The sequence below is a fragment of the Rattus norvegicus genome, chromosome 12 (genome assembly GCF_036323735.1).
Source record: "Rattus norvegicus strain BN/NHsdMcwi chromosome 12, GRCr8, whole genome shotgun sequence".
In the NCBI taxonomy this organism is placed as follows: domain Eukaryota; kingdom Metazoa; phylum Chordata; class Mammalia; order Rodentia; family Muridae; genus Rattus; species Rattus norvegicus.
Window position 1 is genome coordinate 1617742 of NC_086030.1, and position 9029 is coordinate 1626770.

The 9029-nt window shown below is 48.8% G+C and overlaps 1 non-coding gene across 1 annotated transcript; it reads left to right on the forward strand.

Moving 5' to 3' along the window:
• The first annotated feature begins 649 nt into the window (after positions 1-649).
• Positions 650-802, forward strand: LOC134481424 (5.8S ribosomal RNA). Its single transcript, XR_010056861.1, has one exon. It is a non-coding gene; the product is annotated as a 5.8S ribosomal RNA (ribosomal RNA).
• Positions 803-9029: the final 8227 nt, after the last annotated feature.

The window sequence follows — 9029 nt, forward strand, 5'->3', positions numbered from 1 at the left end:
CAGTCCTCATGCCACCTGCTGCCCCTCCGCCACAGCTCTCCCGCTCTGACGGTGCTGGGGTGGCTCTGTCCCGTGCGGGGGGTGCCTGTGCCGCGGGTGGGCTCACGCACCCACCCCGCCTTCTGGGCCTCGCATGGCCGCCCCGCTCTTGTCCGGTACCTACCTGACCTGTTCCAGCGTGGAGGTTTAAAACCCGGGGGGGGGGGGTGTCGCCCTACAGTCCGTAGGTCGTCCGTGGGAGGGCTTCCCGGTTCCTCCCCGCACCTGGTGCTCCCTCAGACTCAGCGGGCCCCCTCCGGCTGCCAGCGCTTCCAGAGGCGGCGGTCCGGGGTCCGTGTCGCGAGCCCCCTCTGGGCGCCCGTGGGGTCCCAGCCCGAGCGCCCTACTTGTCCACCCATTGGCCGGCCGCCGCCAGGTGCTGGGTTGGCAGCGTCCCATGTCCCATGTGTCCTGCCTTTCCGTTGCCGACCCTGTCTTTTTTTTTTTTTTTTTTTTTCATTTCACATGTATCCTTTAGTTTCCCGCTGGCTGGCCTGAGGTGGAGCCGCCTCGCCATGGCCCCTCTCTTCCCATGCAGCAGGGGCGGACGGGTGAGCTGGTGCCATCTTTAGCACCCATACGAGTTCGCTCACACCCCAGATACCGATACGACTCTTAGTGGTGGATCACTTGGCTCGTGTGTCGATGAAGAATGCAGCTAGCTGCGAGAATTAATGTGAATTGCAGGACACATTGATCATGGACACTTCGAACGCACTTGCGGCCCTGAGTTCCTCCTGGGGCTACACCTTTCTGGGAGTTGCTTGAGGATCTATTGCCACCCCCCTGCGGTTTCACTGTCTCGGGGAGGGGGGGCGCGTTGCGCGGCTGGGACTCTGCTCGCAGGGCCTCTCCCCTCGGCCCTCAGTCTCCCTAAGTTCAGATGTGGGCGGCGTACGGCGGTCCTCCACGCCCGGTGGGTCTGGGATCGCCTTGTCCTCCCTGTCCACCAGCGCCGCTTGCCGGCCACCCTCCTCGTGGCTCCTTCCTGCTCGCTCAGCCGCTCCCGCTCCCATTCTCGCCCGCTCTCCCCCACAGTGGGGACGTGTTGGCGTGGGCTGGTCGGGTGCCTGGGCGCGAGACGGGCCCTGTCCCAAGGGTCGGTCACAGTGCCTCTGGTCTGGTGGGAGGCGGGCCCCGCCCACTGGCTCAGTGCATCCATCGCCTCCATGCACCCGCCAGTGCTCACAGAGAGAGCGACCTGGGAGGGTCGGATGGGGGTAGAGGGGCATATCGCACCCGCCCGGGCGGGTCTCAGGTACCTCTCCTCCCCCCCTCCCTCTGCCGGGGGGCAGACCGCTCGGGTGCCAGCCGGCGGGATGCCGCAGCGTCCGTGCGCTGATGTGACTTGTCCCCGGGATGTGGGAGCTGGCCGGGGTAGAGAGGTGGCAGGCCCCAAGCCCTCTCGCTCTCCTCTCCATCCGTCCGCCCGCGGCCACCCGTTCCTTCTTTTCCTCCTTCCCCTCTCTACCGAGACCTCAGATCAGATGTGGCGACCCGCTGAATTTAAGCATATTAGTCAGCGGAGGAAAAGAAACTAACCAGGATTCCCTCAGTAACGCCGAGTGAAAGAGCCCAGCGCCGAATACCCTCCGCGTGCCGTGGCTCCGGAAACGTGGCGTACGGAAGACCCACTCCCCGGCGCCGCTCGTGGGGGGCCCAAGTCCTTCTGATCCAGGCCCAGCCCGTGGAGGGTGTGAGGCCGGTAGCAGCCCCCCAGCGCGCCGGGCCCAGGTATTCCCGGAGTCAGGTTGCTTGGGAATGCAGCCCAAAGCGGGTGGTAAACTCCATCTAAGGCTAAATACCAGCAGGAGACCGATAGCCAACAAGTACAGTAAGGAAAAGTTGAAAAGAACTTTGAAGAGAGAGTTAAAGAGGGTGTGAAACCATTAAGAGGTAAACGGGTGGGGTCAGCGCAGTCCACTGGGAGGATTCAACCCGGCAGCACGTGTTCGGCCGTGCAGGTGATCCCAGCGGATCTTTCAAGCTCCCCGTTCCTACCGACCCCTCCACCTGCGCGTTTTTTCTCCCCCCTCCACGCGTCCCGCTGTCACCGTCCCTGCTCCTCCTAACAAGGGGGTCGGCGCGCGTTCAGGCGGAGGGCGCGGTGTGTGGTGGGGGCGCGCGGGTTGGGCCGGGGTAGGGGTTGGTGGGTGCGGCACCCAACCCACTCACCCCCCACCCCCGTCAGTTACTGGCCTCCGCCGGGCGCACTTCCACCCTGGCGGTGCGCAGAAACCAGCTACGGGGCCGCTGGGAAGGCCCTGCGGGGAAGTTGACTGGGGAGGCAGTGTGGCATCACCCGTGGGCCCCGGAACACCCCATCCCAAGTGTTACAGCACATGCTCTCCATACAGAAGACACTGACAGACAGACAGACAGACAGACACACACACTCACACACACACACACACACATATTTAAATATTTAAAATGATGTTTAAAAAAAAACCGTCTTCCTGTTTAACAGAGGTTTAAAGGGAAGTTGGCTGACAGAACGTTTTTGTGGTTTTTTATTCTCTTTTTTACCAAATAGGAGGTAGATTTGTTGGCCCTTCTATTAAAAGCCAAAGTATTAAGTGGCCAGCCGATGTTTCAACTTTTCCCATTCTGTTCCTTTCACGAAAACCAGGGAGTGTTGTTTCTTTGGCTCTTCCTTTTTGAAACAAAATGCAAGGAGCTCTACCAGTTGACCTGGTTTCCCTGTTCCTTTTCCGTCTTCCACGGTATGCTCGATGAAATTAAGTAAATAAATGAAGTTTCTAGTTATTTATTTGTTTGGGAGACCTGAACTCTCACTCGAGATATTTCCATCCCCCCCCCCCACACACACACACAAGTCCTCCTCCCTGTATGTGGGGGAAGCAGGATGGGTGGACTGGAGCTAGCTGAGAGGGGGTGGGGTGGGGTGGGGCTGGAGAATATGCATGTCCCTGAAGGTCTATCGGGGAAATACTGCTGCTGCCCTAGCATGCTTTGCTTCATTGCTGAGTCAGGTGGTGCCTCTTTAGGGGGGGCAAGTTTTCTACCTCAAATCAGTGAGTGATGATTTCAGTGTGAATGTCTGATCCCTCTATGTCCTTTCAGTGCTCTGGCTCATGGCAAATGACTGAAGAAAACCTTAGTTAGACTCACACCCAGCTATTTGGAAAGGGTAATGGAGTTGATAGCACACCCTCAGGTGTGCTCACTCTCAACACCCAGCCTCGCCCTGCCAACTCTGGATTTCTAAGTAAGGCTGAATCTGGACCATATTTACAGGATTTGGCATTTCTGATTCATGTTTAATGTTTAGTTAAATAAAGCTTGTGAAGGGCTGGAGAGATGGCTCCGAGGTTAAGAGCACTCACTGCTCTGCTCTTCCAGAGGTCCCGAGTTCCATTCCACAGAAATCATATAGTGGCTCACAACCCTCTGCAAAGGGATATCCCATGTACTCTACTGCCGTGTGTATATGAAAAGGGCTTTAGTGTGCTCATATAAATGAAAATAAATAAATAAACCTTTAAAAGAATGAAGCAAAATGAAGCTTGCACAGAAATTGAGCATCTTATAATGCCAGGCATGTCTACCCACTCCTTTTATTTTATTTCGTGGGTGGATCACATAACCACAGAGGTGGTTCCCCTTTCCTTAACCTCGACAGCCCAACTGGGACAGAAGTGCAAACTATCATCTACCTATCTGGGAGTGGAGTGGTTGGATACAGGGAGATGGAGAATTTGCAGTTAGTAAAGTTCTGCTGTCGGTTTTTATTTCCTTTCATTTTTGGATAGATATCGGGAGCCTTTTTTTTTTTAAGTACAAATTTTGTTTTCTGTGCAACATTCTGATCATAGCTTCCCATAGCAAAGCTCGTTCCAGATCCTTCCTCCCTATCCACCACCCTATTCTACCCAAGGCCTGCCCTTATATGTGGTTGATGCATACCCAGGTGAATCTCCATTGGAGAAAGCATGATATTCACATCTCCTATGACTGTCAATGGCAGATGACTTAAATGCCAGTGACTTCGGACGTGACTCCATTTTTCCCTTGGAGAACTGTGTTTGGATTTGTTGAACGAAGGCAGGCCCTGTGATTTGAACCAACCAAACAAACACACCAAAAAAATATTTAAAGCAGGCAACAACTGCCTGCACGCCAAGAGACTGTTGACTCCTCTTTGGAGCTAGTACGATGTGAAACTTGCAGAATCCACACAGCACCAAGGGAACACTTTAACAAATTATGAAGGAGAGAGAGAGAGAGAGAGAGAGAGAGAGAGAGAGAGAGAGAGAGCGCGAGCTGTTTATCTACCTCCTCTAGTTTTTCAGACTAGAGATTTCATCTTCAACTGCTCTGGTGCTGGTGGTTTTACCGCTGGTTTGGGGGGATTGGGATAGGGATAGGAAGAAAAAAGGCTTGAGTGCTGATTTTAAAGCTCTCTTTCTCTCTAAAGCTCTCTCTCTCTCTCTCTCTCTCTCCCTCTCCTCCCTCTCTCTCTCTCTCTATACACACACACACACACACACACACACACACACACACACACACACTTCCTAGGATGAAAGAAAAAAATGAAAAGGAAGGCACCCATGGTGATTCATGACTTTGATCTCACTTTGATCTCAGCACTGGAGAGGAAGATAGGAAGACCTATCTAGATGCAATGTGAAGAAGGCCTATGTCAGATGAGTTAATGGCTAGGGAACTGCTACCTGGCTAGTCTGCCATTTTCTTGCAGTTGTTAATATTATAAGGACACTTTCTCATTGGTTGTTTCTGCTGTTACTGCCAGAATTCATTATATATTCTGTTAGGTTCTTCTGTGTGATAACACACTCAGAAACCAAATACTGTAGAAGTAAGTCTAACTGCTTTCTTTGTTGTCTAGTTACCCGCAATAATCTTGGACCTGAACTGAACACCCAGCAGCATTTCCCGCACCCACCCATGTGTAAGCTTTTATAAGCTGGACCACCAACACTAGAGGGACCGTGCAGACAGAGACTATTTGGAACCAGACTTCTATTTTGAGTTTTTGTTTTCTTGTTTTTTTCTCCTGTCCTGTCCTGTCCTGTCCTGTATGTCTGTCTATCTGTCTGTAAATCCACACATATAGTTCTTTCCACGTCTTATATTTCAATACAAATAATGCTTGTTGTGATCCTCTCATTTCATTCAAGGGTACTACTCTCTAGATAAGAGAAGCCCCCTTACAATTCTCCACAGGTAGTGATGACCCGAGTGTTCAGTGTGACTAAGCAGGAATTACATGGTTGCCGCCATTATACTTGATCTTACCGAAGGTAGGGTTGTGGGGCATGGTTGTCACGATGGTGACCAATAGACAGTGATTGAAGAGATGGAACAATAACCTACAATTCTCCCTCTCTGTCAACTGTTTCTCTGTTACTCTCTGTCTCTCTTCCCTCCTTCCCTCCCCCCTCTCTCCGAACTGAATGAACATTGGAACTAACGTAAATGTACATGTGAAAAGAAGCCAGGTGTGGTGCTGCAGGTCTTTAATTGCATCACTTGAGAGGTGGAGGTGGGTGGAACTCTGTGAACAGGCTGCAGACCTGATCCAGGTACTGATTTCCAGGGCTTTTGTGCAAATACCCCTTACTCAACTAAAGGAATGAAGAGGAAAATAAAGAAACAGATAAACCAAACAAACTAAGAAAAAGGAAAGGCAGTAATGGGGTGACCTGGCTTACAGAGGAGGGGCAAACATTTATCTGTCATTGCCTCCTCATTTGAACACACAAGGGGGAGAGAGAGAGAGAGAGAGAGAGAGAGAGAGAGAGAGAGAGAGAGAGACATCTGTTAATCTTTTTGTCTCCCTCCCCTAGTTTTTCAGACAGGGTTTCTCTATGAATTCCTCTGTAGACTGGTGGCTCAGAGGGCAAAGCTGCTGGCTGTTAAAGGTCTAGGTAAAATAATGTGATGGCCTAAGGGAATTGTTAAGGCCTAGATGCCGTGTGAAGGAGGCCTACATCAGATTGGTTACGATAACTCTGACCTGATTAACCTGCCCTTTTTTACAGTTATTATTATTGCAAGGACGCCTTCTCATAGGTTGTTTCTGCTGTCACTTCCAGAGTTCATTACATATTTCTCTTAGGTTCTGTATGACACAAACTCAGAAACCAAACATTGTAGAAGCCAGTGTGTCCTTGAGTGGGTGTCTACAGTGCCTGTGTGCGTGTGTGCGTGTGTGCGTGTGTGCGTGTGATCGTGCATGCCCAGGGCCATTCTAGAGCCCACCCCAGATTTGTGTTTCAGAGATCCTTACTTATTTATTTTTCCTGCCATGGCTTGTGTAGGCACTAAGTCACCACACTTCCCAAAAAACAAAATGAAACAAAACAAAACAAAATCCACCAACAAATGGACCAAACCGAAACCCCAAGCCAAACAAACAAATATTCCTGCCTACCTGTCTGTCTATCAGGGCTACAACAGAGAAGTGGAATCTTGAATAAACAAACCTTGAATACCTAAGTCTGCCTGTTTCCCCTCTTCCCGCCCTCCAGTGCCCCCAGCCCATCCCCTAGAGCTGTGAAAGCTGAAGTGGAATCCAATCTATCATGTATAACTCACTGTGCTATCAGGATTGAGGCACATGTTCTCTCAGCTGCTGGGAATTTGATCCAAGGGCCTTTAACTCTCCTGAGCTAATGTCCTCTGACCAGAATCCTAGTCCTTATTCAATGGCGAATTTAAGACTGGGCCTCCTGCTTGTTCCAATTCAGGCTAAGAGTTCAGGGTCAGGCCACACTCCTGAGCCCCACACAGGGCTGCCTGCATACTCTTGTGACTGCAATAGAGGCAGAGTGCTCTCTGCCCAATTCTCTTCTCTCCTCTTTGTCACAGCCATGGTCCCCAAGAGCACTTGTCAAATACATCTATCTCTGTCTAAAAGTTAAGTTCCCAGAGAATCAATCCCCATAACTGACCATAAATGAGGATTCACTCTGTGTATGTATATATTGTTGCAGTTTGTTGCAGTTTCCTCTCCAACGCGAATCGGCCAGTACAATGAAAACGCAACTCAATTAATATGAAAACAATCTAGCGTCTAGATTGGGCAGATCCACCCTACACTGTCCTATTCCTAGCTCCCAACTCCCTCATCCCTTGCACCTTTTATTTGCCAGGTCTCCAGCTTCTCCTTCTCCCAGTACAACTCTCTCCTCACTTCTTTCCTTTCTCCTCCCTGACTCCTCCTCCTCCTGACTCCTCCCCTCTCCTGACTCCTCCCCTCTCGCTCCCGACTCCTCCCTCTGCCCAAATCTCGAGTTCTTGCCTTTATTTTACAAATTCAGAGAGAACTCCAAGGCAAACCACAACATTTCTCCCTTTCTGTCCAGTTAAAAAACCTTTTCCCTATACATATGTGAACTAAGTATTATTACCATTCTGCAATTTATAAAACCAACAATACACTCATCACCCAGTCCATCAATTTTGTTCATCAACCATGTCATCTATACTAAAAACTATACCTGACTATATCCTGGTTCTAGATCCTATGCCACCTGAAAACAACCCTAACAGATTCATCATCTTTCCCAATACTAAACCGCTTGGGTTGTCTATGAGACTACCAGTCTCCAACCACATCAGAAATCCAAGAATGATTAATATTACCTGAAAATATGGGAAGCACAAAACATGGCTTCCAAGCTTAGCCAATTTATAGAGACTACTGATCACCTGGACAGTCCCCCTATTCCTTAATATGTCAGAGCTTCAGTCTTCAGCCTTCTGGCCCAGGATCATCTGACAGACCTTTGTAATGCAGATTTTGAAGGGCTGATCACCCTGCCTTGGCAGAGATTATCAGTCGAGTATTCTGCATAATTTGTCCTTTTCTGGACAGTGCTTTGTCTGTATATGAATTGAAGCAATTTGCTCAGTGGCTGTGTCACCACGATTTGAGCAACTCCATTGATGCTCAATTTCTTCTTCGAGTCTAAGGGGTCCTGTCAGGGGCAGAAAGGTCTCTAGTCAAATGATCTAGATGAAGAAATGTCCATAAATGGGTTATTCTGTTGACTTCTGATTCCCTTGAAGATTTCCTATCTACATAGGCGTTTCTGAACTGTTAAGCATAGACTACAGTTGGCCCTCTCTAATCGAAGTATTTCCAAAACCCATCTAAACTGACTCAGAACCATGACTTTGCTATCTGGTCTTTAGTTGGTACTGGTTAATCAATTAAAAATAATGTATAATAGCATTTATAGGACTGGGTCTAAGACTTGTATTCTTAGATGCATAGTGGAGGCACAATGCTTATGTTAAAGTAGCAATATTAATCTCAATTATAAATCAATAAGAAAGTATACCAATGAAAACCTCGCATTTGTGTAAAATGCATTCTATACCAATGAAAAGATTGCAGCTTCAACTTTGTATCAATTACAAACATTTCTATCAATGTAAGATATAGCTGTAAAATTTTGTTTAAGAGTAAGTTTGCTAATCTATCCCTGTTTGTCTATTTCTCTAAATTCTATGTATTACTATATCACCCCCCCTTTTTTTAAACTAAGAAGGATAGAAAAGAGGAAAGAAAATGTAGCAATCCCTGAGTTTAAATTCTCTAGTTCCCCCTGACCAAAGCTACATTTGTATAGTATCCCTTAAAAGAAAACATAGCCACAGTTCTTAGAATAACCAGAACCATCCACCCCAACATAAGGAACTGGGACAATGATCTTCCTCATCTGATTCCAGCTGAATTGGGGTGAAGAATTCCCTTCTGGGGCCCAAGGGGAATTAGGAAAAGTTGGCTTTGTCGAAGTAGAGCTAGCTGGGATTCGCCTGCCAGTCACTCTGTGCTGAGAAAGTTCATCGCTTAGCTGACATCTTGACTATGACAGTCTGAAGGACTGGATAAGTAAGCTGGCCATTCTGGAAAAGTTCTGAAAGCAAGCCTTTAAATGAAGCAGCTTCAGTGTAATTGAGGGAGAATCAAACACGAAGTTGGACTGGAA